Raw genomic sequence first — 27,709 nt, 5'->3', positions numbered from 1 at the left:
CGCAGGCGATTAGCATTTGCGTTGCTGATGTCAGAATGTATCGGTAGTTCTGAATTGTCCTTTATTTTGTTGAGTTCTCGTAAGAGAACGTCATTACGTCTGAGATTTAGCGGGCGGATATGATTTAGTACTGGTAGCCTTTGTATGGGAGTAGATTTGACTGTGCCAGTGATAAGACGCATTGTGGTATTTAGTTGGGTATCAACGATATGTGTATGGGCACTATTGAGCCAGACAGCAGCACAGTATTCAGCAGTGGAGTACACCAACCCTAGAGCTGAGCATCTCAGAGTTGCGGCTGTAGATCCCCAAGTTGTTCTACATAGTTTATGAATTATGTTGTTGCGAGTTCTCATTTTTGCAGCAACATTTTGGAGATGATGTTTGAAAAACAGCGGTCTATCCAATGTGACCCCTAGGAATTTATGGTATCTGTTGTGTCTCAATTGCTGGTTGTCCATGCACATATTTAACTCCCTATTAGCCATTTTGTTGTTTAAATGAAAGCAACAAACTTCAGTTTTATTGGTGTTTGGCCTGAGTCCCCACTTTTTGAAGTACTGCGTCAGCTTCTTGAGGTCTTCTGTCAGGATCTCTTCCGTTTGTTCAATGGTTTGTTTTCCGATAGTAAATGCCCAGTCATCTGCATATCCGAATTTCCTTGAAAGCGTCTCTGGCATGTCTGAAAAGTACAGACAAAACAACAAGGGAGCAAGAACCGACCCTTGAGGTAGCCTGTTGTTCAATGATCTTTTATTGCTTACATCTTTCCCCTTTATACACACGGAATTGTCTTTTAACTATATATGACCATGCAGCTTTGCTAGAAATGAAATGATAATTAAATGGACACCCTAGCTGCAAGCAGACGTTGATACACTTCGTTGGGGACATGTTGAAAATGTGTGCCCCGACCGGGACTCGAACCCGGGATCTCCTGCTTACATGGCAGACGCTCCATCCATCTGAGCCACCGCGGGCACAGAGGATAGTGCGTCTGCAGGGACTTATCCCTTGCATGCTCCCCGTGAGATCCACATTCCCAACATGTCCACAACACTACATTCGTAGTGCGCCTAATAGATGTTTGCCCATCATACTCATTACTCGTGGCAGATTAATCTACCAAGTCCCGTACGAGTTCGGGCATAGCATGTGCGTTCGCACAAGAAGGTCAAAGGCCGGGAACCCATATTTTTTAACTATATACGACCATGCAGCTTTGCTAGAAATGAAATGATAATTAAATGCCCGCGGTGGCTCAGATGGATAGAGCGTCTGCCATGTAAGCAGGAGATCCCGGGTTCGAGTCCCGCTTGCGAACGCGGGACCGAGGATTTTTTCATTACTAATCAAAGCCACTACCCCTAGGTCAAAAGACTCTATCAGCACATTATAGAACGATTATTTATGAAAAGATAGGACAAGAAACATTGACCACGAGATTAATTCATTATCTACATTTATTTATTATTTATTTATTTATTTATTTATTGTTCCGTGGGACCAAATTAAGGAGACGTCTCCATGGTCATGGAACGAGTCAATACTTGAAATAATAACACGATATTAGAAACAGATAAAATGAAATATAAAAAAACATATTCAGGTGACAAGTCGTAAGTCTAAATAAAGAAAATCAACAATGTAACACTGGAATTTGCTTAAGTTTTTAGCTCTTCCAGGAGCTCCTCGACAGAGTAGAAGGAGTGAGCCATGAGGAAACTCTTCAGTTTAGACTTAAAAGAGTTTTGGCTACTGCTAAGATTTTTGAGTTCTTGTGGTAGCTTATTGAAAATGGATGCAGCAGAATACTGCACTCCTTTCTGCACAAGAGTCAAGGGAGTGCATTCCACATGCAGATTGGATTTCTGCCTAGTATTAACTGAGTCAAAGCTGCTAACTCTTGGGAATAGGCTAATATTGCTAACAACAAACGACATTAAAGAAAATATATACTGTGAGGGCAATGTCAGAATTCCCAGACTATTGAACAGGGGTCGACAAGAGGTTCTCGAACTTACACCACATATAGCTCGAACAGCCCGTTTTTGAGCCAAAAATACCCTTTTTGAATCAGAAGAATTAGCCCAAAAAAAATACCATACGACATAAGCGCATGAAAGTATGCGAAGTAAACTACTTTTCGTGCTGAAGTGTCACTTATTTCAGATACTGTTCTAATGGTAAATAAAGCAGCATTTAGTTTTCCACAAGCCACGAACTTATTTTATGAACTACATTATTTGATACTGTTTCAATATTACACACAAGATCCTTCACTATCAAGCTGGTGTCATCAGCAAACAGAAATATTTTTGAATCACCTGTAATACTAGAAGGCATATCATTTATATAAATAAGAAACAGCAGTGGCCCCAGCACCGAACCTTGGAGAACGCCCCACTTAACAGTGCCCCATTGGGACTGAATATCACTACAACTCTCAACATTGCGGAGAATTACCTTCTACTGCCTGTTCTTAAAGTAAGAGGCAAACCAATTGTAAGCTAATCCCCTTACCCCATAATGGTCCAACTTCTGCAGTAATATTTTGTGGTCAACACAGTCAAAAGCCTTCGTTAAATCAAAGAAAACACCTAGCGTTCGCAACCTTTTATTTAATCCGTCAAAAACGTCACAGAGAAAAGAGAATATAGCATTTTCAGTTGTTAAACCATTTCTAAAACCAAACTGAACATTTGACAGCAAATTATGTGAACTAAAATGCTCCAGTAACCTTGTATATACAACCTTCTCGATAACTTTAGCAAACACCGATGGCATAGAAATAGGTCTAAAATTGTCAGCATTATCAATGTCTCCCTTTTTATAAAATGGCTTCACTACAGAGTACTTTAATCGGTCAGGAAACCGACCACTCCTAAAGGAAAAGTTACAGATATGGCTAAGTACTGGGTTAACATACATAGAACAATACTTCAGTATTCTGCTAGATACCCCGTCATATCCATGAGAGTTCTTGGTCTCTAGTGATTTAATTATTAACTCAATCTCGCTCTTGTCAGTATCATGGAGGAGCATTTAAGGTAACAGTCTCGGAACACTTTTTTCTAAGAGCGCTATATGATTCCCTGTTGGGACTAGGTTTCTATTTAGTTCACCTGCTATACTCAGAAAGTGATTATTAAATACCGTACATATATGCGACTTATCAGTAACACGGACATTCCCACTACGCACTGACTCTATATCCTCGACCTGTCTCTGCAGACCAGCCACTTCCTTTACGACTGACCATATGGTTTTAATTTTATCCTGAGACTTAGCTATTCTATCTGCATACCACATACTTTTTGCCTTCCTAATAACATTTTTAAGCACCTTACAATACTGTTTGTAATGGGCTGCTGCATTTAGATTTTGACTGTTTCTAACGTTTTGATATAATTGCCACTTTGTTCTACAAGATATTCTTATCCCTCTAGCCAGCCACCCAGGCTTCCTGTTTGTGCTAGTACCCTGTTTTGAACGTTCTAACGGAAAGCAACTTTCAAAGAGCACGAGAAAAGTCTTGAGAAAAGCATTATATTTATCGTCTACTGTATCAGCGCTATAAACATCTTGCCACTCTTGTTCCTTGATAAGGTTTACAGAGGACTCTACAGCAGCTGGATCAGCTTTCGTAAACAGCTGATGACTATATTTAACACGTGTTGCAGCACAAAAATCTTTTAGAGTTAAAATTTGTGCATCATGATCTGAAAGGCCATTCACCTTTTTGCTAACAGAATGCCCTTCTAGTAATGAGGAATGAACAAAAATGTTGTCTATGGTTGTTCTACTGTTCCCTTGCACTCTCTTTGGAAACAATACGGTTTGCATAAGATTATATGAATTAAGGAGGTCTACCAGCATCCCCGTCCTTGCACAATCACTTATACAATTAATATTGAAGTCACCACATATAACTAACTGTTTGTATTTCCTATAAAGTGAACCAAGAACCTCCTCTAGCTTTAGCAAAAATGTTGTGAAATCGGAGTCTGGGGATCTACAAATAACAACAGTTAGAAGTTTAGCTCCGTTAAATTTAACCACACCTGCACAACATTCAAACACCTTTTCAATGCAGTACTTTGAAACATCAATTGACTCAAATGGGATGCCGTTTTTCACATACGTGGCTACTCCCCCACACCGCAAAGAGCTCCTCGAAAAGCTGCCAGCCAACCTGTATCCTGGTAAAGGAAGCCTCTGAATTATCTCCTTATTTATGAAGTGTTCAGATATACCAATAATTTCAGAGTCAACATCTATAAGCAGTTCACTAACTTTATCTCTAATACATTGTATATTTTGATGAAATATACTAATTCCCTCATTACTCGGATACCTAAGCTTTGTCAAAAGTGGTTCCTTTGTTAGAGAGACTTCCCTTAAGCAGGAATACCTGTCAGCTGACTTCAATCTAAAAAAGGTGCAGCTCTAACACCCACTACTGCAGGAATTTTCCCATGAGTGATCCCACCCACCCCACCTATGCTGTTACCTATGAGCTTAGCCGAACTCCCCTTCCCATACCTGTTAAGGTGCAGACCATGTCTAGTGAAACCCGTCCTGCTGATAGACTCCACCGACACCACTGAAATGTGATCCATGCTTTCTGTCATCAGCGCACACCCAAGGCTCATGTTAATACGCCTGACGGCTGTATTAAGATGAGGCCGATCGTGACGCTGAAACAGTTCCACGAAATGCACATTCGTGTTGCCAGTCTGAGTGGCTATCTTTTCCAGGTCACCATCTATGTCATACTCCCCATCCCTATCAATACTATTACCAGCCCCACCCACAATCACTACCTGATCCTCTTTAGTAAAATCCCTACATAACCCCCCTATGCTAACAGTCGCCTGAGCCAATCCTGCATTAGGCTTCACAATGCTGGTGACCTGGTACTTACTCCCCAGCACTTCCTGCAACTGCTGGCCTACACCTCTGCCATGAGAACTACCTAACAGCAGAACCTTCTTCTTCCTCTTCGACTTGGCAACTGTTGAAGCCACCGTAACTACTGAGGTCTGCTGCATACTTCCTACATCTACAGCTACTAGAGATTCCTCTCCACTAGACTCTGACAGTTGGTCATATCTATTGTAAACACCAATAGTAAAGCTATCTGAAAATCTTCTCCTAACAGATCTCTTGCCAACAGCCAGCTCCCATTCCCCAACCCCCTTCTCCCTCCTCATCCTATCTAGCTCCTCCTGTGCGTTTTTCAACTGAACCTGAAGGGCATAGATCTTATGCTCCTGCTCCTCTATCAACTTACTCTTGCTACATAACCTGCAGTTCCAGGAGAGGATCTCACCAGAATGCCCACTGGGAGATTACAATATAATTGAATTCACAAGCATACGCAGTGCGAATTATATAAAACTATCAGGTACTCAGATCACAAAAAGAACTGTGGAAAAATGCTTAAAATGTCTTCGAAAGAACAGCTACAGCAACCTTTAAAAAGTCTTATGTACAAGTCCTGTGGCATTTTTAAAATTTTGTTCCCTAATTTACATCTAAAAGTAGTTCAAGCAACACATCAACATCCAATAGTGAATATGTCCAGCAAGAAGAAGTTAAAGCCAGCTCGTGCCGTGGATATGAATATTGACCAATATTGCTCCTTATTTTATTATTTGTTTATTTCATTTACAAAAATTAATCCTTTCATTAATGTAACAGTTTGAAGAATGGTTTGATAGTTACTGGCTTTGATCAACTTCTTTATACCACTGTAATTCATTGTGTTTTAGCACAATAAAAGAATTTAGGGGAAAATGGGGTTAGCGTTTCAGTTTCTCGATCATGGGCTTTCGGGCTCAATTCCCACGCCGGATGGTTTTTCTTTTCTGCTCACGACTGGATGTGTGCGTTGTCATCACCATTTTATCATCATCGACGTGCAAGTCACCGAAGTTAAGTCAAGGAAAAAGGCTTGCACCAAGTTCCCGAACATCCCAACCATGGTTTCCCGGCCAATAAAGTAATACGCACATTTCATTTCATTTTACTGATACGCGAGTACAGCTGTGGGTTACAACTACAATAAAGTGCTTATACAATTCTCATCGTGTTTAATCCATGCCAGATCATATTTCCATAGTAATATTATAAACGTGAAAGTAACTCTGTATATCACGTTTTCAGGACTAAACCACTGAACCGACATCCATGAAATTTGCCGTGAGAAAGTTTGAACCCTGGTGAAAAAGATAGACTACTTTATAAAGTGGGTGTTACCGACATTTATCGATTTGAAGAATATTACGCAACTTAAACAAAAATATTTACTCCCTGAAAAAGCTATTTACTCTTTCACTTTTGATCTTCATCATATTTGTCAAAATGCTTTTATTGATTGATATGTTCTACGTAATATGATTCAAAGTAATGAAAACACGGTTTATTCAATTTTCAACGTGTGTAATCCGTAGTTCCATACTAATACCAGTATTATTAATTAAGAAAGTAACTCACTCTGTTACGTTTTCACGACTCTACAGCTGAACCGTTTCCGATGCTATTTGGTATGCAGATAGCTTCAACTTAGGCTACTTTAGAAAGTTGTAGTTTTTGAGTATTAGTAACATTTTTAAATATTATGTGCCTGAATAGCATGCAGACGATGCTGGCGTTATGGTCGGCGACTCTTAGTGTTTATAGATTATTTCGCGGCAGTGCAAATCCAATGTTATTATGCGCGTGGTTTATGATACTGAGTTCCTACACCATCTGACATAGTTGGAGAGTTTTGGTGGCGATACAACAATAAAATCGCAACATATTTTAAACTATCAGTATAAGCCACTGAAATGTAAGTCTGATTCAGCATATAGTTCTAAGAAAACTCAAGGTGTATAGTTACTCGAATCCAGCAAACCTCAGAGCACTCTCACATCCTCCAGAACTTGGATACGGAACGTCAGGCGGCCCCAAGAGCTACAGAGACAGCAGAAGCGCCACAACCCCGTCGCATTTTAGACTCTGAGCGCCACGTGTCTCTTACAGTTTTCAAGACACTTGAAGACACAACGGTGGCGTAATTCAAGGGCTGTACGACAAACAGAGAATCGTACCTTCACATATGGAACGTTGGAGACTTTTGGTAAGGCTGCATTTGATTACGATAGATTAAATAGCTATGTTGATTATAAATTAGTCATCATAGTGGTATGATCAAAAATGTAGGCGCCATAATCCTTTAAAATGGAAGGGAGAAATGGTTGGTATGTGTTGCTCTGGTGGCAACTTTTCACAACCTGCACTAGGTGAGCCAGAGAAACCACAAAGAACTCTACTTCTGCACGTATGTAATGAATAGAGGCATTTTTGGATATAATTAGAGATTATAATACATGCTTTTAGGTTCGACATAAAAAGCAAGGTAATAGAAACACATTCATTATGTACTTGCATACCGAAACAGCATACATTTATACAAATGTCTTCACACTACTATTTAGACAGACAATCTTAAAATCACTAGCCTGCTTACTCACCATCGCTCATCATAAAAGAACTTCTGATATGCGAGCGAAGCAGCGAGTGACAGGTCGTAAAGATATATATTTGACCTAAAAATGGGTTTTAATTGGAAGTAATGAAAAGCTTATTATTTGTCTGACATGTCTGTAAAATAATAAAAGAGATAGGAAGTTATGACAACAGTAATAAATTAAAAACAATTCATTCGTAGTTTATAATACAAATAGGAAATACTTGGTCTGCTGCTTGTGCCTAGATACTGTGCCTAGATTTGCTTGTAGTAGTTTGAAATGGATAACATCGCACGAAAAAAGTTCTCCAACCACCGTTTCCACCATTTAGCACTGAACAGTCATAATGCCCGCTTATAGAAGCTACGCTGTCGCATATCTCTAGAAATCTCTACCGTGAAGTGCGGTTGACGATACTGGAATCACCCGCATTTCAAGGGCAGGTCTTATCGAACAAGTATAGGAAAACACAAGACAGGAGCGCCACGTCAGCATGGGCGAGCGAATATCACAGCTTTCAAAGCTGAAGACCCTCTCAGTCAGCTGACATTGCTGTTTGTGGCTCTTACACAATTTGTGTTAATTAGTTGTTCGTAACCAAAGAGAACTGTGCTGTGGGAGAAAGACCGCTGAAGAAGGGGCGACTAATTTCAGTGCATTCGGTCTCTAACGGTTTTACGGGTACGTGGCCTCCATAACGATATGGTTTCCATTAGTGTAACACTGGTTTTATACACAAAGCGGACTCTTACACGATCCAGTCACGTTAATGTGACCACAAGTTATGTTCGACGTCAACGTGCAATAACCATTCACAGACGGCAAGAAGCAGCACTAGCTAGGGGTGTATATAAAGCGTGTCAGGGCATGCGGAAACAGTGCAGTCGTTATAGTAATTGGGAAATGGAGCGATTTATCTGACGTCCAATACGTCATGGTCATTGGCTTTCGGTCTAAGCATTGGAAACCTTTCCAAAACTGTTAAGTTTGTAAACTGTTCACCTGCCGCCGTGGTTAAAGTATCGTCCATGGCAAAGTGGCATTATCCAAAACTGGCACCGAGGTGACAGTGATGCACCACGGGCCACAGATGACAGTGACGAAGACGGCTGCAGAAATGTGTGCTGGCGAATAGACGAGCAACTGTTGAACAACTGCCCGTCCAGATGAACCGAGGGGGCTATCAACAGTATCTCCTCAGTGACAAGGCTATCAACAGTATCTCCACAGTGACCGTTCAGCGAACGCTGCTGCGTATGGGCCTTCGCAGCAGGCACCTGGTTCGTGCATTCATGCTGACTGCTGGAATTTGCACACCAGTACCAGAACTGGGTCCGCAGCTCGTGGTCTTGCGGCAGCGTTCTTGCTTCAAGCGCACGGGGTCCCAGGTACGATTCCCGGCGGGGCCAGGGATTTTTCCTGCCTCGTGATGACTGGGTGTTGTATCGTCTTCATCATCATCATCCACCCCCATTACGATCGGAGGAAGGCAACGGCAAACCACCTTCACTAGGACCTTGCCTAGTATGGCGGCGCGGGTTTCCCGCATCGTCTCCTATGCTCCTCGGAGAATGGGACCTCATCATCATCATCATCGACATCATCACCAGAACTCGATGTCAGCTGAGTGGCGAAAGATGGCTTCTTCAGATTAATCACGTTGTATTCTCCATTGGAAAGATGGCCGTTGGCGCGTGCGGCGTGAAACGTCTGAAAGTAAACACCCTGCAACAATCGTCGGAAGAATCTGGGCCGGAGGCATTCCATGATTGATCTCGCCATTCTGGAAGGCACAATGGAGCAACACAAGTGTGCATATAACCTTGGGAACCATGTCCACTCCTACATGCAGTTTGTTTTTCCTCGATACGATGGAACTGACCACCAGCAGGACAATACAGCGTGTGCCACAGCTCGCACGGTGCATACGCAGTTTTAAGAGCACCAGGATGAGTTTACCTACTCCCCTGGCCACCAAACTCCACGGATTAAAACCCGATCGGGCTGGTGGCGCCATGGATTCTCAACCGAGAAACCATGCGCATTTGACCACGGCAGTGGAGTCGGAATGGCTCCACATCTCTGTTGGCAGCTTTCAGAACCTTAACGACTGTCTTCCTGCCCATCTCACAGCGGTGTGCTCTGTAAAAGGTGGTCACTCAGGCTTTTGACAGGGAATCACATTAACATCGTTACTCTGGTAGAAAACACAGGCCGGCCGATGTGGCCGAGCGGTTCTAGGCGCTTCAGTCTGGAACCGCGTGACAGCTACGGTCACAGGTTCGAATCCTGCCTCGGGTATGGATGTGTGTGATGTCCTTAGGTTAGTTAAGTTTAATTAGTTCTAAGTTCTAGGCGACTGATGACCTCAGAAGTTAAGTCGCATAGTGCTCAGAGCCATTTGAACCAAGAAAACACAGCTGCCTGCTAATATTTGTGTATATCGAGGTTGGCGCCTGGACCCAAAGGCCGACACGCAACGAGAAGAAGCCGGCTGGAAGTACGACGACTTCATTAATATTCATAATTACGACAAGAGTGTGAACGGTCCATTAAAACGTATTGTCTGTTGACTTTTGTCCCTAGATCTACGGTTGACATTTGTTTGAAGATTTTTCTGATTTTTCGCCAGCACGAGTGGCTCTGAGCACTATGGGACTGAACTTCTGTGGTCATCAGTCCCCTAGAACTTAGAACTACTTAAACCTAACTAACCTAAGGACATCACACACATCCATGCCCGAGGCAGGATTCGAACCTGCGACCGTAGCAGTCGCGCGGTTCCGGACTGAGCGCCTTAACCGCGAGACCACCGCGGCCGGCCAAGAACCGCCCTCCCCCCCCCCCCCCCCCATTCTGGTGGTCACAAGCAATTATAAATTTAATAATTACAATTTTATTTTATAGTAGGTCAGTTTAACAGCTTCTCGGGAAAAGTATAAATTCGAGCCACAAGAACACGTATCCATACGATATTTCCAGTTAAATAAAACTTATACTTTGCAAGAACTAAAATATACGAGGGTTATACGGAAATTATATTGAGCAAGCAGTAAAGGAAACAAAAGAAAAATTCGGAGTAGGAATTAAAATCCATGGAGAAGAAATAAAAACTTTGAGGTTCGCCGACGACATTGTAATTCTCCCAGAGACAGCAAAGGACCTGGAAGAGCAGCTGAACGGAATGGAGTGTCTTGAAAGGAGGATATAAGATGAACACCAACAAAAGCAACACGAGGATAATAGAATGTAGTCGAATTAAATCGGGTGATGCAGAAGGAATTAGATTAGGAAATGAGACTCTTAAAGTAGTAAATGAGTTTTGCTATTTGGGGAGCAAAATAACTAATGAAGGTCGAAGTAGAGAGGATATAGAATGTAGACAGGCAACGGCAAGGAGAGCGTTTCTGAAGAAGAGAAATTTGTTAACATCGAGTATAGATTTAAGGGTCAGGAAGTCTTTTCTGAAAGTATTTGTATGGAGTGTAGCCATGTATGGAAGTGAAACATGGACGATAAATAGTTTAGACAAGAAGAGAATAGAAGCTTTCGAAATGTGGTGCTACGGAAGAATGCTGAAGATTAGATGGGTGGATCACATAACTAATGAGGAGGTACTGAATAGAATTAAGGAGAAGAGAAATTTGTGGCACAACTTGACAAGAAGAAGGGATCGGTTGGTAGGACATATTCTGAGGCATCAAGGGATCACCAATTTAGTATTGGAGGGCAGCATGGTGGGTAAAAATCGTAGAGGGAGACCAAGAGATGAATACACTAAGCAGATTCAGAAGGATGTAGGTTGCAGTAGGTACTGGGAGATGAAGAAGCTTCCACAGGATAGAGTAGCATGGAGAGCTGCATCAAACCAGTCTCAGGACTGAAGACCACAACAACAACAACAACGGAAAGTAAGGAACGATCGGTCGCGAAATGGAAACCACAGTGAAAATCCGATGAAGTTTTGCACAGGTTTGTTGGGCAGTGTGATCGCGTTACTTCGATCTTTTTAGTTCTGAGCACACTAGGAGCACATAAATATTGCTAGAACAATAGTGTCTCCCGCCAAGAATGAGGCTCTGGTGAGAAATTTCGCCTGAAGCTATGCAGACAACATTACATAACTGTCGTGAGCTGTCTTCTTCAAGACAATCCTCGGCCGCATTCTGCAGGGGCAATGAAGTTGCTCCTGCATCGTTTTCAATTGGAAATGTTTGATTACCCACAATACAGCCCGTAATTCTGTCCCTCTGGGTTTCATCTCTGCTCACATGAACCGCTGGCTATGAATTCTGGCACACACAACGAGCTGTAAGCCAGCTTAGAGAATTTGCGGAAAGCGCTGGCGGCTGCCTTCTATAACGACGGTATTGGAAAGCTGGTATAACGCTACGACAAACGTCTAAGTCGGATCGGCGACTATGGAGATAAGTAGCTGGAAGTTGTAGCTAACTGCTGCAAATAAAACAGTTTTGATTTTCACTGTCTTTTCGATTTCGCGACCTCTCGTTCCTTACTTTCCGAATAGCCCTCGTAAAACACATCTACAGGGTGTTACAAAAAGGTACGGCCAAACTTTCAGGAAGCATTCCTCACACACAAAGAAAGAAAATATGTTATGTGGACATATGTCCGGAAACGCTTACTTTCCATGTTAGAGCTTATTTTATTACTTCTCTTCAAATCACATTAATCATGGAATGGAAACACACAGCAACAGAACGTACCAGCGTGACTTCAAACACTTTGTTACAGGAAATGTTCAAAATGTCCTCCGTTAGCGAGGATACATGCATCCACCCTCCGTCGCATGGAATCCCTGATGCGCTGATGCAGCCCTAGAGAATGGCGTATTGTATCACAGCCGTCCACAATACGAGTACGAAGAGTCTCCACATTTGGTACCGGGGTTGCGTAGACAAGAGCTTTCAAATGCCCCCATAAATGAAAGTCAAGAGGGTTGAGGTCAGGAGAGCGTGGAGGCCATGGAATTGATCCGCCTCTACCAATCCATCGGTCACCGAATCTGTTGTTGAGAAGCGTACGAACACTTCGACTGAAACGTGCAGGAGCTCCATCGTGCATGAACCACATGTTGTGTCGTACTTGTAAAGGCACATGTTCTAGCGGCACAGGTAGAGTATCCCGTATGAAATCATGATAACGTGCTCCATTGAGCGTAGATGGAAGAACATGAGGCCCAATCAAGAGATCGCCAACAATGCCTGCCCGAAAGTTCACAGAAAATCTGTGTTACTGACGTGATTGCACAATTGCTTACGGATTGACGTCAGCCACACATGTTGATTGTGAAAATTTACAATTTGATCACGTTGGAATGAAGCCTTATCCGTAAAGAGAACATTTGCACTGAAATGAGGATTGACACATTGTTGGATGAACCATTCGCAGATGTGTACCCGTGGAGACCAATCAGCTGCTGATAGTGCCTGCACACGCTGTACATGGTACGGAAACAACTGGTTCTCCCGTAGCACTCTTCATACAGTGACGTGGTCAACGTTACCTTGTACAGCAGCAACTTCTCTGACGCTGACATTAGGGATATCGTCAACTGCAAGAAGAACTGCCTCGTCAATTGCAGGTGTCCTCGTCGTTCTAGGTCTTCCCCAGTCGCGAGTCATAGGCTGGAATGTTCCGTGCTCCCTAAGACGCCGATCAATTGCTTCGAACGTCTTCCTGTCGGGACACCTTCGTTCTGGAAATCTGTCTCGATACAAACGTACCCCGCGACGGCTATTGCCCCGTGCTAATCGATACATCAAATAGGCGTCTACCAACTCCGCATTTGTAAACATTGCACTGAGTGCAAAACCACGTTCGTGATGGTCACTAACCTGTTGATGCTACGTACTGATGTGCTTGATGCTAGTACTGTAGAGCAATGAGTCGCATGTCAACACAAGCACGGAAGTCAACATTACCTTCCTTCAATTGGGTGAATCGAGGAAGTACAGTACATACTGACGAAACTGAAATGAGCTCTAACATGGAAATTAAGCGTTTCCGGACACATGGCCACATAACATCTTTTCTTTATTTGTGTGTGAGGAATGTTTCCTGAAAGTTTGGTAGTACCTTTTTGTAACACCCTGTATAAGCGTTTCATCACAGTTAAAAGAAAATAATATACTTCATCGTGTTGTAATCTGAACTTGGTATCCACAGTAAGGAAGTGCGCTGAAAGAATGCCGTATTGTTGTGACTTCATGCTGCTTGATGTAACTCTTAGTCTATGAAGCTCATCTATTTTGTTGTTGAAGCTCCAGCGGGTTCGGGTTTTATCTCGTCGTTGAGTGCTTCCGCACTTGCCCTCACTAACAGGAAACAAGGTTTCCTTCGGCGCATGGTACTAGAGCTACTTTTCTGCTGCCAGCTGAAAAAGACGGAGAATGTCCTTGCCTTAATCACCCGTCAGTTCCGTTTCTGCAGCATTCTTCACTGTGCGTGAACATCGCACGTGCTGCGTAGAAGTCAGTGAAGACATATTTGGTCAATCTGTCTACTGGACTGAAACATGAAAATGCATTGATTTTGTTTCACTCTTATTCAAGGTTCCTCATTTGGATTGTTGAGAGACCAAGTCCTGCATTTCTATTATTGTTCATCTACTACTGCAGCACTTCTATAAGAAGTTCGTAAAAGAAGGAATTCAGAATCAGTGAAGTTTATTTTGTCGATGATGATTCTCGCCCAAGAAACATAGCTTAGTAGACTGCTGGTAATACTAAAATTATTCAATTCTGCTACGTCTCAATTCTACGAAATTTCTCTTGGCTTGCACAATAACTCTTTAAATGAATGTTATTGTCAAGATTACAGTGAAAAAGACGCCACTGTTCGTTCCATTCCGGACTCTTGCGATGTATATTCCCAAAATGTCTGAACAACAGAGGCTTTCTGATCTGCCGGCCGTTGTGGTCGAGCGGATCTAGGCACTTCAGTGTGGAACTGCGCGACCGCTACGGTCGCAGGTTCGAATCCTGACTCGGGCATGAATGTGTGTGATGTCCTTAGGTTAGTTACGTTTAAGTAGTTCTAAGTTCTAGGGACTGATGACCTCTGATATTAAGTCCCATAGTGCTCAGAGCCATTTGAACCATTTGAACATTCTGATCTGGACTACAACGAGTTGCTCACAAATTCGAATTTGAAGAACGATAAATGATTCACGTAAGACTAGACACATTTTCACCACATATAGTTCAACTCGTGATTCTGAAAAAGAAAAAATTTCTTCAGATTTAACAAAAAAGCTCCGAACACGTAGTATTTACTGACGTTCGCCAGTAACAGCACTTGTCAGGCTTATTTCGCTGTTAAGTCGGCGAGTTGTCCCCTCATCCCCTCCCTCTCCTCTTAATCATTCTGACTTGACGAGCTCTATTTCTCAGTATATAAATGTCCTGGATTACAGTACATAGATACGGGAGGTCCAACTACAGTCAAAATCTCGCATTTTCAACTATAGAATCACAGAAGACTCAATTTTTCAGACTGGCGATAAATCAGACTTCCCTAATCTGCTCCCCTAAAAGAAAAATTTTTACACCTACATGTTTTTAGTCTGCCCCTAAACTCGTTACATATTCTTGACCAAGACTATATAGGGACCAGTGTGTGTGTGTGTGTGTGTGTGTGTGTGTGTGTGTGTGTGTGTGTGTGTGTGTGTGTGTGTCTGAAAATAAGAGTAGAAGTTTCCATAATGAAAGCGTTGGGTTCAATTTAACAACTATTTTGCTTAACATCAAAATAGAAACACACTTTGAATAAAACGAAATATTTATGTAGCCCGTAAAGGTCCTTAAACAGGGTTCCAACAATCAAAAGAACGAACTGTCTTCCAAAAATAAAAGAATTACTATTCAATCTTGGTCCTAACATGCACAACCAGACAACAAAACTAAAAAATTGTAATGCTTTGCACCCGATCATAACCAGTAATTATCTGAAACAACTTCACAAGTGAAACATAAGATGGAGAAACAACTGATAGACTGAACTAGAATTATACGACACAACTACACGTTAGTCTACTACTACTAGTGTCGTCAGATAGCTACTACTACAAGTTACACACAGCGCTCTACCAGACTACCTACGCTGATGTCTTGATACATTCTTATACAATAATACGAACTGTTGATTAGACACGTACAAGAAGTAACAATCTCAGCAGTCCCGCTCAAGGTGTACTTGAAAGAAAACATTTACGCTTAATCACACTCATAGCGCTTAGTTAACACATAGAACTGCTCTAGTTCGCAGCACACGCATCTGCACTCCTTTGTGCCATCAGTAAACAACCACAACCTACACATGAGAACCACAGACTACAGTACAGAGTTTATGACTATCAAACACATCGAATGCACCGCTCGTATACCACACAGTGCGCTGTGTCAACCATAAGACTACCAGCTTGTAACTGTCAGCTCCAAAAGCACACAGGCAATGCCCATTTTGATACACAGAAGCCCCTTTCTTTGCCTCCGAAGGATCGTTGCTCGTCCGGCCGTGAAAAGACACCAACAGCTCCACCAGGCTGTAGTGTCCACACAGTGTCCACAGAGTGGCCACGCCCCGCACAGACCGCAATGAGGTTCGGCTGAGAGAACCGGAGCACATCAGATTCTCGAGGATCTCGCGCACGGATCTGTCCACAACTCGCTCGTCCGTCTCCGTGCACCAGACAACCCCCGCCGGTACGGACACCACGGCCTCCGCGCCAATCCAACCTCTGGCTACAGTCCATAAGCTTGTTTCACTTCAACCGCGGCGACGGCGCTGGCGTCCAGATGATGATGCTGGTTCCACTTGCTACCCCTGACTGGTCACACTGGCCTCCGTGCTTGTGTCCAACTCGGCAAAGGCAGCACTCATGTATCCGCGCCGTCTGCCCCCTTGCACCTCGAACTGACCCTCCACACAAAATAGCTCTTGGGAGGAAGGGAAATCAGTACGGCACAAGACGTTTAAATCTGTTTTCTGAATGAGAGTTAAGGACTCAAGGGATCACTGGTCTCTTAGAATCCAGCAGCTAACTATCTTGGTCCATTTCCATGGTTAAGTTTCTCATCCACCTCCGTTTAGCTTTCACTAAAGCCATAATTGGCCCGCCCCGTTGGCCGAGCAGTTTAACCCACGGCTTTCCGGAGTGGGAAGGAGCGCCTGTTCCCCGGCACGAATCCTCCCGGCGGTCTTGTGTCCAGGTCCGGTGAGCTGGCCAGTCTGTGCATGGTTTTTAGGCGGTTTTCCATCGGTCTCGGCGAATGCGGGTTGGTTCCTCTTTTTCTGCCTCAGCTATACTATGTCGGCGATTGCTGTCCAAACAAGTTTTGCACGTACGCTTACGCCACGATTACTCTATAAAACATAGGGGTTACACTCGTCTGGTGTGAGACGTTCCCTGGGGAGTCCACCGGGGACCGAACAGCACAATAACCCTGAAAGAGTGGTTCGGTGTGGGGCGACGGAGGGCTGAAGTGGACTGCAGTAGTTGTCGTGGGGTTGTGGACCACTGCGGCTGCGGCGGGGACGGAGCCTCTCCGTCGTTTCTAGGTCCCCAGTTAACATACCAATACAATACAATATGGCCGTAATTGAGGGGCTGAGAGTATAAGTGGTACAAGTGCTTGCTGAAGCAAATTGAGTAAATGACCGCCGAAGTTAAAGGACTATTTATAAATTATGTAAGTTACTATCAAGACATGAGAAATTGTTTCCTAATGGTCAGTTAGTCAAAACTGGTTCAAATGGCTCTAAGCACTACGGGACTTAACATCTGAAGTCGTCAGTCCCCTAGACTTAGAACTTCTTAAACCTAACTAACCTAAGGACATCACACACATCCATGCCCGAGGCAGGATTCGAACCGCGACCGTAGCAGGAGCGCGTTTCCGGACTGAAGCGCCTAGAACCGCTCGGCCACAGCGGCCGGCGTCAGTTAGTCCCTATAGAGTTGTAGGTATTTTATTATAAAATGAAAATACCTATACCAGCTGCGCCTTTAAATTTTTTAAGGTAAAACTGGTACAAGTGCAAAAACATTTTATTCACTGCGTTATATGTTGAAAATTTTTTTTTCGACACACGCGATATACATGGCTCAATACACTGAAGTGACAAAACTCAAACGATAGCGATCGTACATATACACATTGTGGTAATATCGCGTACACAAGATGATAAAGTATTAAAGGGCAGTACATTGGTGGAGCTGTCATTCGTACTCAGGTGAGTCATGTGAAAGGGTTCCCGGCGTGATCATGGCCGCACGACGGGAACTAACAGTCTTTGAGCGCGGAAATGGAAGTTGGAGCCAGTCGCACGAGATAATCTATTTCGGAAAGCCTAAAGACTTAATATTCCGGGATCCAAAATGTCAAGAGTGTGCCGAGAATACCAAATTTCAGGCATTATCTCTGACCACGGACAACGAAGTGGCCCACCGAGAGCAGCTGCGTAGCGTAATGTTATCATTGCTAACAGAGAAGTAACACTGCGTGAAATAACAGCATAAATTAATGTGGGACGTACGACGAACGTATCCTTTAGGACAGATCGGCGAAATCTGACGTTAATTGGTTATGGCAGCAGACGACCGAGGCGAGTGCCTTTGCTAACAGCACGAGGTCGCCTGCAGCGCCTCTCTGGGTTCGTGACCATATCAGTTGGACCTAAGATTACTGTAGAACCGTGGCCTGGTTCAGATGAGTCTTGATTGCAGCTGGTAAGAGCTGATGGTTGGTTTCGAGTGTGGCGCAGACCCCGCGAAACCATAGACCCAAGTTGTCAACAAATTTATACGGAATTGACAGGGTCCTCTGGTCAAACTGTAACGGTAATGAAACTTGCTGACAGATAGTACTGTGTGCCGGGCCGAGACTCGAACTCGGGACCTTTGCCTTTCGCGGGCAAATGCTCTACCACTGAGCTACCCAAGCACGACTCACGCCCCGTCCTCACAGCTTTACTTCTGCCAGTACCTCAACTCCTACCTTCCAAACTTTACAGAAGCTCTCCTGCGAACCTTGCAGAACTAGCACTCCTGAAAGAAAGGATATTGCGGAGACATGGATTAGCCACAGCCTAGGGGATGTTTCCAGAATGAGATTTTCACTCTGCAGCGTAGTGTGCGCTAATATGAAACTTCGTGACAGATTAAAACTCTGTGCCGGGCCGAGACTCGAACTCGGTACCTTTGCCTTTCGCGGGCAAGTGCTCTCTCTGTAATGTTTGGAAGGTAGGAGTTGAAAGGTAGGAGACGAAATACTGGCAGAAGTAAAGCTCTGAGGACGTGGCGTGAGTCGCGCTTGGGTAGCTCAGTTGGTAGAGCACTTGCTCGCGAAAGGCAAAGGTCCCGAGTTCGAGTCTCGGCCCAGTACACAGTTTTAATCTGTCAGGAAGTTTCATATCAGCGCACACTTCGCTGCAGAGTGAAAATCTCATTCTGTAACGGTTATGTTCGTCTACTTGAAGACCATTTGCAGCCGTTCATGGACTTTATGTTCCCGAACACGATGTCATGTCACCAAGTCACAACTGTTCGATACTGGTTTGAAGAACACTGTCGATGATTCGGGGGATAGATTTGGCCACCCAGATCGACAGACATGAATCCCATCGAAAATTTATGCGACATAATCGCATGTACCGGCAACACTTTCACAATTATGGACGGCTATAGAGGCAACATGGCTCAATATTTCTGCAAGGAACTTCCGACGATTTCTCGAGTCCAAGCCATGTCGAATTTCTGCACACGCCGGGCAAACGGAGATATTAGGAGGTAGCCACGACTTTCATCACCTCTGTGTACACGTTCATTATAAAACAGAGATATGTGAGATATTACAGCAAAATTAATACCAGAAAGTGAAAAACAATAGGTAAATGGCAATAAAAATAAAAGCACCAAAACGGAAATGTATTGGCGTGGCTCCAACACATAAGATAGATTATTCATAGTCAGTTTCTATAATCCTCTCACAGTGTCTATAGTGTCAGAACCACTTCATTTTGTAGTATCTCTTGAAGAATGTCCTTTCTGGGGTACCGCTTGTGATGCTGTACCGCTGACTCACACGCCTGTAAGTCTTTCTCGTTCCCTTCTTTGACCGAGTTCTCTTCTCTCTCCACTCACTCTTCTTACACCCACAGTAACTTCTGTCTGGGATTGGGAAACATTGTTATATAACTCTTGATAATGTGGAGAATAGTAGTGCTTTACCTCATGAAGATTTTACTGCTTCTCAAATTTTACGTCAAACATATCTTGACGCAATGGCTGTAAAAGAGGTACAGATGAGGGACCATTACTGGGCCTCCTACACTCAGCTCCTATTAACTCAAGATCACCGGTTAGTGAATACCTGAACAGCATTGTTAAAGGAGTTTTTGCTGATTCAGATCCACCCTATATTCTTTATTGTGATTTGTTTTGCACTGTGTCTTTTCCTTTGATATTTCGCCATTTACACTACGAAAACTTTCTGCTGATCTTCTTCACTGCTTCTGTTCTATCTTGGGGAACAATACATTTTGAAGCGTAACTTTGCCTTGACAGAGACACCAGAATATTTTTCACTTTCTGTGCAAGTACTATCAGATTGAAGGATCTTGCGACCTACTGTGTCAAAATGTTCATTTTGCCTCAAGATGTACATCCATATTTAGAAATTTGGCCTATTTAAACATGCATTAACTATTACTATAAACACTCTTAAAAGTACACACTTTAGGCTATTGCTGCACTTTCAGAACAAAGCATAACTGAAATTTCATTAAAGATAGCAGCACTTCTCCTTCTGCCTGCCATTTCACTTGTACTAGTTGGAGTCCAAATGCAATCCAGGCATTGGCGTAGAGCATAAATTTCAGCATCACGTAGTGCAGCACTGTGCAGTAAATCCCTTGTACTTCTTTCACTCTGAAGAGTTACATACTCTAGCCTACCAAATGTACATTTAGGTTGTATTCTTGCCGGCCGGGGTGGCCGAGCGGTTATAGCCGCTACATTCTGGAACCGCGCGACCGCTACGGTCGCGGGTTCGAATCCTGCCTCGGGTATGGATGTGTGTAATGTCCTTAGGTTAGTTAGGTTTAAGTAGTTCTAAGTTCTAGGGTACTGATGACCTCAGAAGTTAAGTCCCATAGAGAAAGAAAACAGAAAGAAGTTGTTTTCTTGTGAAATATCGCTTATACCACTTACAATCTCAGCCCCACACTCATGTGTTCTACTCCACTTTGTCCCTCAATCCATTGATATGTTTTCCTTTCCTCCCAGTAATTCCCAAAAGACATCTCTACATTACAAGCTGAGCTGACTTTATCTTTTAATAGTCTTCGTATTAAAAATACATGGCGCGCAGCGGTAATTCGAAACTAGAAATACACAAAGAATATAAACTTTCCTTTTCACACACGTCAATATATTCTTTTTGAATACCCTGCTTTGTTTACCACAACGCTCCAGGACAATTTTTTTTATCCTTTAATTTCTTTTCCTGTGCATCCAATCGTTATTCTCATTTGTATTATTTATAACAACTCATTAACTAGTTGTATGGCTTCATTGTTAATTTCTATTTTCTATATTTTCCTTTATGCTATGTCGATTATTTTATTTTAGTGTTATCATAATTGATTTTACGCCTGTTTCATAATCAGTGTATTTGATGACAGCAAAAGGTGGCTGAGATATTGTCCATTATCAGGTACATATTCCTTCTTGGTTTTCCCAATTCAGCGATATAATATCTTGATCTAGAACTAATCAGAATACTTTTGATGGTGTACAGTCTTCTTGAAACTAAAAAGAAATTAAGAGGAAATTATTATGTAGGGAATTACATTATGTTTTATAGTGGTGTTGAACAACATAAAAGAGCAAGCAAAGATATAGCATTACTCCTGCATAAACGTGGGAAAAAGACATTGAAGGTTGTACATACGTAAGTGAAAGAATACTTATAGTCAGGTTGAAACCGATAAGGGGTAACGCCACCTTTATAAGTGTATACGCAGCTGAAGAAGGGAAAAAAGATGTGTCTGAAAGCTTCTATGAAGAACTACAGAAAACTGTGAGTAAATACAGTGCTACTGATCAGATTATTATGATGGGTGATTTCAATGCCAGAATAGAAAATATCCTTGTAATAAACGTTATAGGCCGATTTTGGGGAACCAATATGTAATGAAAATGAAAAGCTATTATGAGATTTTGCCACTTACAACAGTTTAAAAATCACAAATTCACTTTTTAAGAAAAAGAATATACACAAGTATACTTGGGCCAGCAGAAGTCTTAGATCAATAACCGGCTACCGAGCGAGGTGGCGCAGTGGTTAGACACTGGACTCGCATTCGGGAGGACGACGATTCAATCCCGCGTCCGGCCATCCTGATTTGGGTTTTCCGTGATTTCCCTAAATCGCTCCAGGCCAATGCCGGGATGGTTCCTTTGAAAGGGCACGGCCGACTTCCTTCCCCACCCTTCCCTAATTCGATGAGACCGATGACCTCGCTGTCTGGTCTCCTTCCCCAGACAACCCAACCAAACCCCCCCAAAATGGCGGTCTGGCTGGTAATAATTGGCTACATCTTAGAAAATGATAAGGTAGCGGGCCAAATAAGGGATACAACAGTTTATAGAGGACAAGATATAGGATCAGATCATTTCTTACTAATCTCCAGAATAGATCTTTTTTACAAAATGGAAGAAAATAACTAAACAAGTAACAAACCAACAAGATCAAAGCGTTTATACGGTATGCTTGCTAGAAGAGGACAGTATCAGACACCTTTACCAAAGGAGATTAAATGAAGAACTAGCAAACTTACAAACTAAAGACAAAATAGAAGAAGAATGGTAAACTCTGAAGAATACTGTATGTAGAGTAGCAGGAGAAGCTCTCGGTAAAGAGAAAAGAATACGGAAAAGAAAAGGCCTAAAAATTTGGAATGAGGATATAATGAAAGCTGTCAAAGGAAAACAGGACGCATATATAAAATACTTAAGCAACCTCACTATTGAGAACAAACAAAACTATAAGGAGAAAAGAAATAACGCTAAATACATAGTAAGGAAAGCACTATCAGAACGTCTTATGCTATAAGAAGCGATCTAAAAGTTTCCAGTCGAAGGCTTTAGAATGTGGAATCGGTGTGCCAACTAGGCAAAATTGCTGTGACCGCTGAGGCAATCATCCCACCAACGCACCAATTTGAAGATACCCGTTTGGTAAAACACAGCGTCCTGTTGGGTGAAGAAGTCCATAACAGCTTGCTGCACATCTTTGGCGGAATCGTCGAACCTTCAAGGCCTTTTTTGATGGACCGAAGGACTGATAATGGCTTAGGCTGATGCTCGAGTGTCTCTCACTTGACCGTAATGGGTGACGCCGACCTCCCGGATCGACCGACGTCTTGTCGAACTGCGATCAGCACGGAACTTGGCGCACCATTCCACAACGGTGGTTATCATCAGACATGCTGCCCCATAGAAGTTTTCCATTCTCCGATGGATCTCTATCGGTGTTTGTCCTTTGGAACCAAGAACAGAATCACACCTCATTGGTTTTGTTTGGACGTTATCAATATGGACATACTTCAGGTTTCCGAATTTACCACACGCACGTCGGAAAGACGCGAACGCCATACTAATCGCTTGGCTTCGTATCCACATTGAAGTCGTGCTGTTTTGTATATACCCTGCAGCAACGTCCTCAGGCGCAAACTTTTTGATCGGCCCTTATACAGGGTGTTACAAAAAGGTACGGCCAAACTTTCAGGAAACATTCCTCACACACAAAGAAAGAAAATATATTATGTGGACATGTGTCCGGAAACGCTTACTTTCCATGTTAGAGCTCATTTTATTATTTCTCTTCAAATCACATTAATCATGGAATGGAAACACACAGCAACAGAACGTACCAGCGTGACTTCAAACACTTTGTTATAGGAAATGTTCAAAATGTCCTCCGTTAGCGAGGATACATGCATCCAGCCTCCGTCGCATGGAATCCCTGATGCGCTGATGCAGCCCTGGAGAATGGCGTATTGTATCATAGCCGCCCACAATACGAGCACGAAGAGTCTCTACATTTGGTACCGGGGTTGCGTAGACAAGAGCTTTCAAATGCCCCCATAAATGAAAGTCAAAAGGGTTGAGGTCAGGAGAGCGTGGAGGCCATGGAATTGGTCCGCCTCTACCAATCCATCGGTCACCGAATCCGGTGTTGAGAAGCGTACGAATCTAGCAGCACAGGTAGAATAGCCCGTATGAAATCATGATAACGTACTCCGTTGAGCGTAGGTGGAAGAACATGGGTCCCAATCAAGAGATCACCAACAATGCCTGCCCAAACGTTCACAGAAAATCTGTGTTGACGACGTGATTGCACAATTGCGTGCGGATTCTCGCCAGCCCACACATGTTGATTGTGAAAATTGACAATTTGACCAAACTAAAATGATCTCTAACATGGAAATTAAGCGTTTCCGAACACATGTCCACATAACATACTTTCTTTATTTGTGTGTGAGGAATGTTTCCTGTAAGTTTGGCCGTACCTTTTTGTAACACCCTGTATAACGTTTCCAAACAGTTGAAAAAAAACCTCGAAAATCTGTGAGGTAAGCAAAATAGCCGCTATGCAACCTGCATCGCTTCCACGTCTTTCAAATAATACTTGAAGATTTTATCACACCACATATACCACACGAATGTTGCGTCACAGTAAATTCAGGGCTATTAAGAATCACCATCTCTGCTTATGCGGTCGACACATTCTAAATTAAAGTACACTGTTCAGCCAGAACGTCGTGACCACCTACCTAATAGCCGGTATGTCCACCTTTGGGAGGACAACAGCGGCGAAACATCGTGCCATGGAAGATAGCGCTAGAGAGAGTTGGCACCACATCTGCAAACGTAGGTTACCTGAATTCCGTAAAATCCTGGGAGGCGGGCGATGTGCTCTGACGCCACGTTCAATCACATCCCAGATGTGTTCGATCGGGTTCAGATCTGGCGAGTTGGGGGGCCACCACATCAATTGGAACTCGCCACTGTGTTCCTCGAATCACTCCGTCACACTCCTCGCCATGTGACATGGTACCTTATCTTACTGAAAAATGCAACTGTCGTCGGGAAACAAGGTCGTCAAGAAGGGGTGTACGCGGTCTACAAGCAGTATACGATACTTCTTGGCCGTCATGCTGCCTTCTAAGAGCTCATCTGGACCCATGCATGACCACGTGGGTGTTCCCCAGAGCATAATGGAACCGCTGCCAGCTTGTCTCTGTCCTGCAGCATAGGTGTCAAGGAGCTGTTCCCCCAGCAGATGACGGATTCCCGCTCTCCCATCTGCATGATGAAGAAGGTATCGCAATTCATCTGAACTTGCAACGCTCTGCCACTGGGATAACGTCCAGTGGCGGTGGTCATCTGCCCATTCCAGTCGTAGTTTCCGACTCGTGGCGATAACATATTAGACCTTCTGGTGACAAATAGACCCGAACTATTTGAAAGAGTTAACGCAGAACAGGGAATCAGCGATCATAAAGCGGTAACGGCATCGATGATTTCAGCAGTAAATAGATATATTAAAAAAGGTAGGAAGATTTTTCTGTTTAGCAAAAGTGACAAAAAGCAGATTACAGAGTACCTGACGGCTCAACACAAAAGTTTTGTCTCAAGTACAGATAGTGTTGAGGATCAGTGGACAAAGTTCAAAACCATCGTACAATATGCGTTAGATGAGTATGTGCCAAGCAAGATCGTAAGAAATGGAAAAGAGCCACCGTGGTACAACAACCGAGTTAGAAAACTGCTGCGGAAGCAAAGGGAACTTCACAGCAAACATAAACATAGCCAAAGCCTTGCAGACAAACAAAAATTACGCGAAGCGAAATGTAGTGTGATGAGGGCTATGCGAGAGGCGTTCAATGAATTTGAAAGTAAAGTTCTATGTATTGACTTGACAAAAAATCCTAAGAAATTTTGGCCTTATATCAAAGCGGTAGGTGAATCAAAACAAAATGTCCAGACACTCTGTGACCAAAATGGTACTGAAACAGAGGATTACAGCCTAAAGGCCGAAATACTAAATGTCTTTTCCCAAAGCTATTTCACAGAGGAAGACTGCACTGTAGTTCCTTCTCTAGATTGTCGTACAGATGACAAAATGGTAGATATCGAAATAGACGACAGAGGGATAGAGAAACAATTAAAACCGCTCAGAAGAGGAAAGGCCGCTGGACCTGATGGGATACCAGTTCGATTTTACACAGAGTACGCGAAGGAACTTGCCCCCCTTCTTGCAGCGGTGTACCGTAGGTCTCTAGAAGAGCGTAGCGTTCCAAAGGATTGGAAAAGGGCACAGGTCATCCCCATTTTCAAGAACGGACGTCGAACAGATGTGCAGAACTATAGACCTATATCTCTAACGTCGATCAGTTGTAGAATTTTGGAATACGTATTCTGTTCGAGTATAATGACTTTTCTGGAGACTAGAAATCTACTCTGTAGGAATCAGCATGGGTTTCGAAAAAGACGGTCGTGTGAAACCCAGCTCGCGCTATTCGTCCACGAGACTCAGAGGGCCATAGACACGGGTTGACAGATAGATGCCGTGTTTCTTGACTTCCGCAAGGCGTTCGATACAGTTCCTCACAGTCGTTTAATGAACAAAGTAAGAGCATATGGACTATCAGACCAATTGTGTGATTCGATTGAAGAGTTCCTAGATAACAGAACGCAGCATGTCATTCTCAATGGAGAGAAGTCATCCGAAGTAAGAGTGATTTCAGGTGTGCCGCAGGGGAGTGTCATAGGACCGTTGCTATCCACAATATACATAAATGACCTTGTGGATGACATCGGAAGTTCACTGAGGCTTTTTGCGGATGATGCAGTGGTATATCGAGAGGTTGTAACAATGGAAAATTGTACTGAAATGCAGGAGGATCTGTAGCGAATTCACGCATGGTGCAGGGAATGGCAATTGAATCTCAATGTAGACAAGTGTAATGTGCTGCGAATACATAGAAAGATAGATCCCTTATCACTTAGCTACAAAATAGCAGGTCAGCAACTGGAAGCAGTTAATTCCATAAATTATCTGGGAGTACGCATTAGGAGTGATTTAAAATGGAATGACCATATAAAGTTGATCGTTGGTAATGCAGATGCCAGACTGAGATTCATTGGAAGAATCCTAAGGAAATGCAATCCGAAAACAAAGGAAGTACGTTACAGTACGCTTGTTCGCCCACTCCTTGAATACTGCTCAGCAGTGTGGGATCCGTGCCAGACAGGGTTGATAGAAGAGATAGAGAAGATCCAACGGAGAGCAGCGCGCTTCGTTACAGTGTCATTTAGTAATCGCGAAAGCGTTACGGAGATGATAGATAAATTCCAGTGGAAGACTCTGCAGGAGAGACGCTCAGTAGCTCGGTACGGGCTTTTGTTAAAGTTTCGAGAACATACCTTCACCGAAGAGTCAAGCAGTATATTGCTCCCTCCTACGTATATCTCGCGAAGAGACCATGAGGATAAAATCAGAGAGATTAGAGCCCACACAGAAGCATACCGACAATCCTTCTTTCCACTAACAATACGAGACTGGAATAGAAGGGAGAACCGATAGAGGTACTCAAAGTACCCTCCGCCACACACCGTCAGGTGGCTTGCGGAGTATAGATGTAGATGTAGATGTTAATATTAGCACATGGATGTGTCTTCGGCAGCGGAGGCATTTCGTTAGGAGTGTTCGGTACACTGTGTGTTCAGACACACTTGTACTCTGCCCAGCGTTAAAGTCTGATGTTAGTTCTGCCACAGTTCGCCACCTGTCCTGTTTTACCAGTCTACCCAGCCTACAACGACCTACATCTCTAACGAGGAGTGCCGCCCAACCCAATGACGTCTGGACGTGGTTTCGCCACGTGTTGAAGACTCGTAACAGCGCTCCTAGAATGCCCAACAAGTCGTGCAGGTTCCTAAATGCTCGTTCCGAACCTCTGGGCGATCAAAATCTTCCCTCGGTCAAACTCAGATGACCTACCTGCGCCTTTCCCATTATACTCATGGACAACACGCGTGCCGGCCGTGGTGGCCGAGCGGTTCTAGGCGCTTCAGTCCTGAACCGCGCGACTGC

At 43.4% G+C, this 27,709-nt stretch overlaps 2 non-coding genes across 2 annotated transcripts; both read right to left on the bottom strand.

The window, feature by feature from the left end:
* Nucleotides 1–906: 906 nt before the first annotated feature.
* On the bottom strand, nucleotides 907–981 carry Trnat-ugu. The gene has a single exon. It is a non-coding gene; the product is annotated as a tRNA-Thr (tRNA).
* Nucleotides 982–18,414: 17,433 nt separating this feature from the next.
* Nucleotides 18,415–18,488, bottom strand: Trnas-cga. The gene has a single exon. It is a non-coding gene; the product is annotated as a tRNA-Ser (tRNA).
* Nucleotides 18,489–27,709: the final 9,221 nt, after the last annotated feature.

The sequence above is a fragment of the Schistocerca americana genome, chromosome 7 (assembly GCF_021461395.2).
Source record: "Schistocerca americana isolate TAMUIC-IGC-003095 chromosome 7, iqSchAmer2.1, whole genome shotgun sequence".
NCBI classification, from domain to species: domain Eukaryota; kingdom Metazoa; phylum Arthropoda; class Insecta; order Orthoptera; family Acrididae; genus Schistocerca; species Schistocerca americana.
The sequence above is the reverse complement of the archived record's forward strand: the minus strand, read 5'-3'. Positions and strand labels throughout refer to the sequence as shown.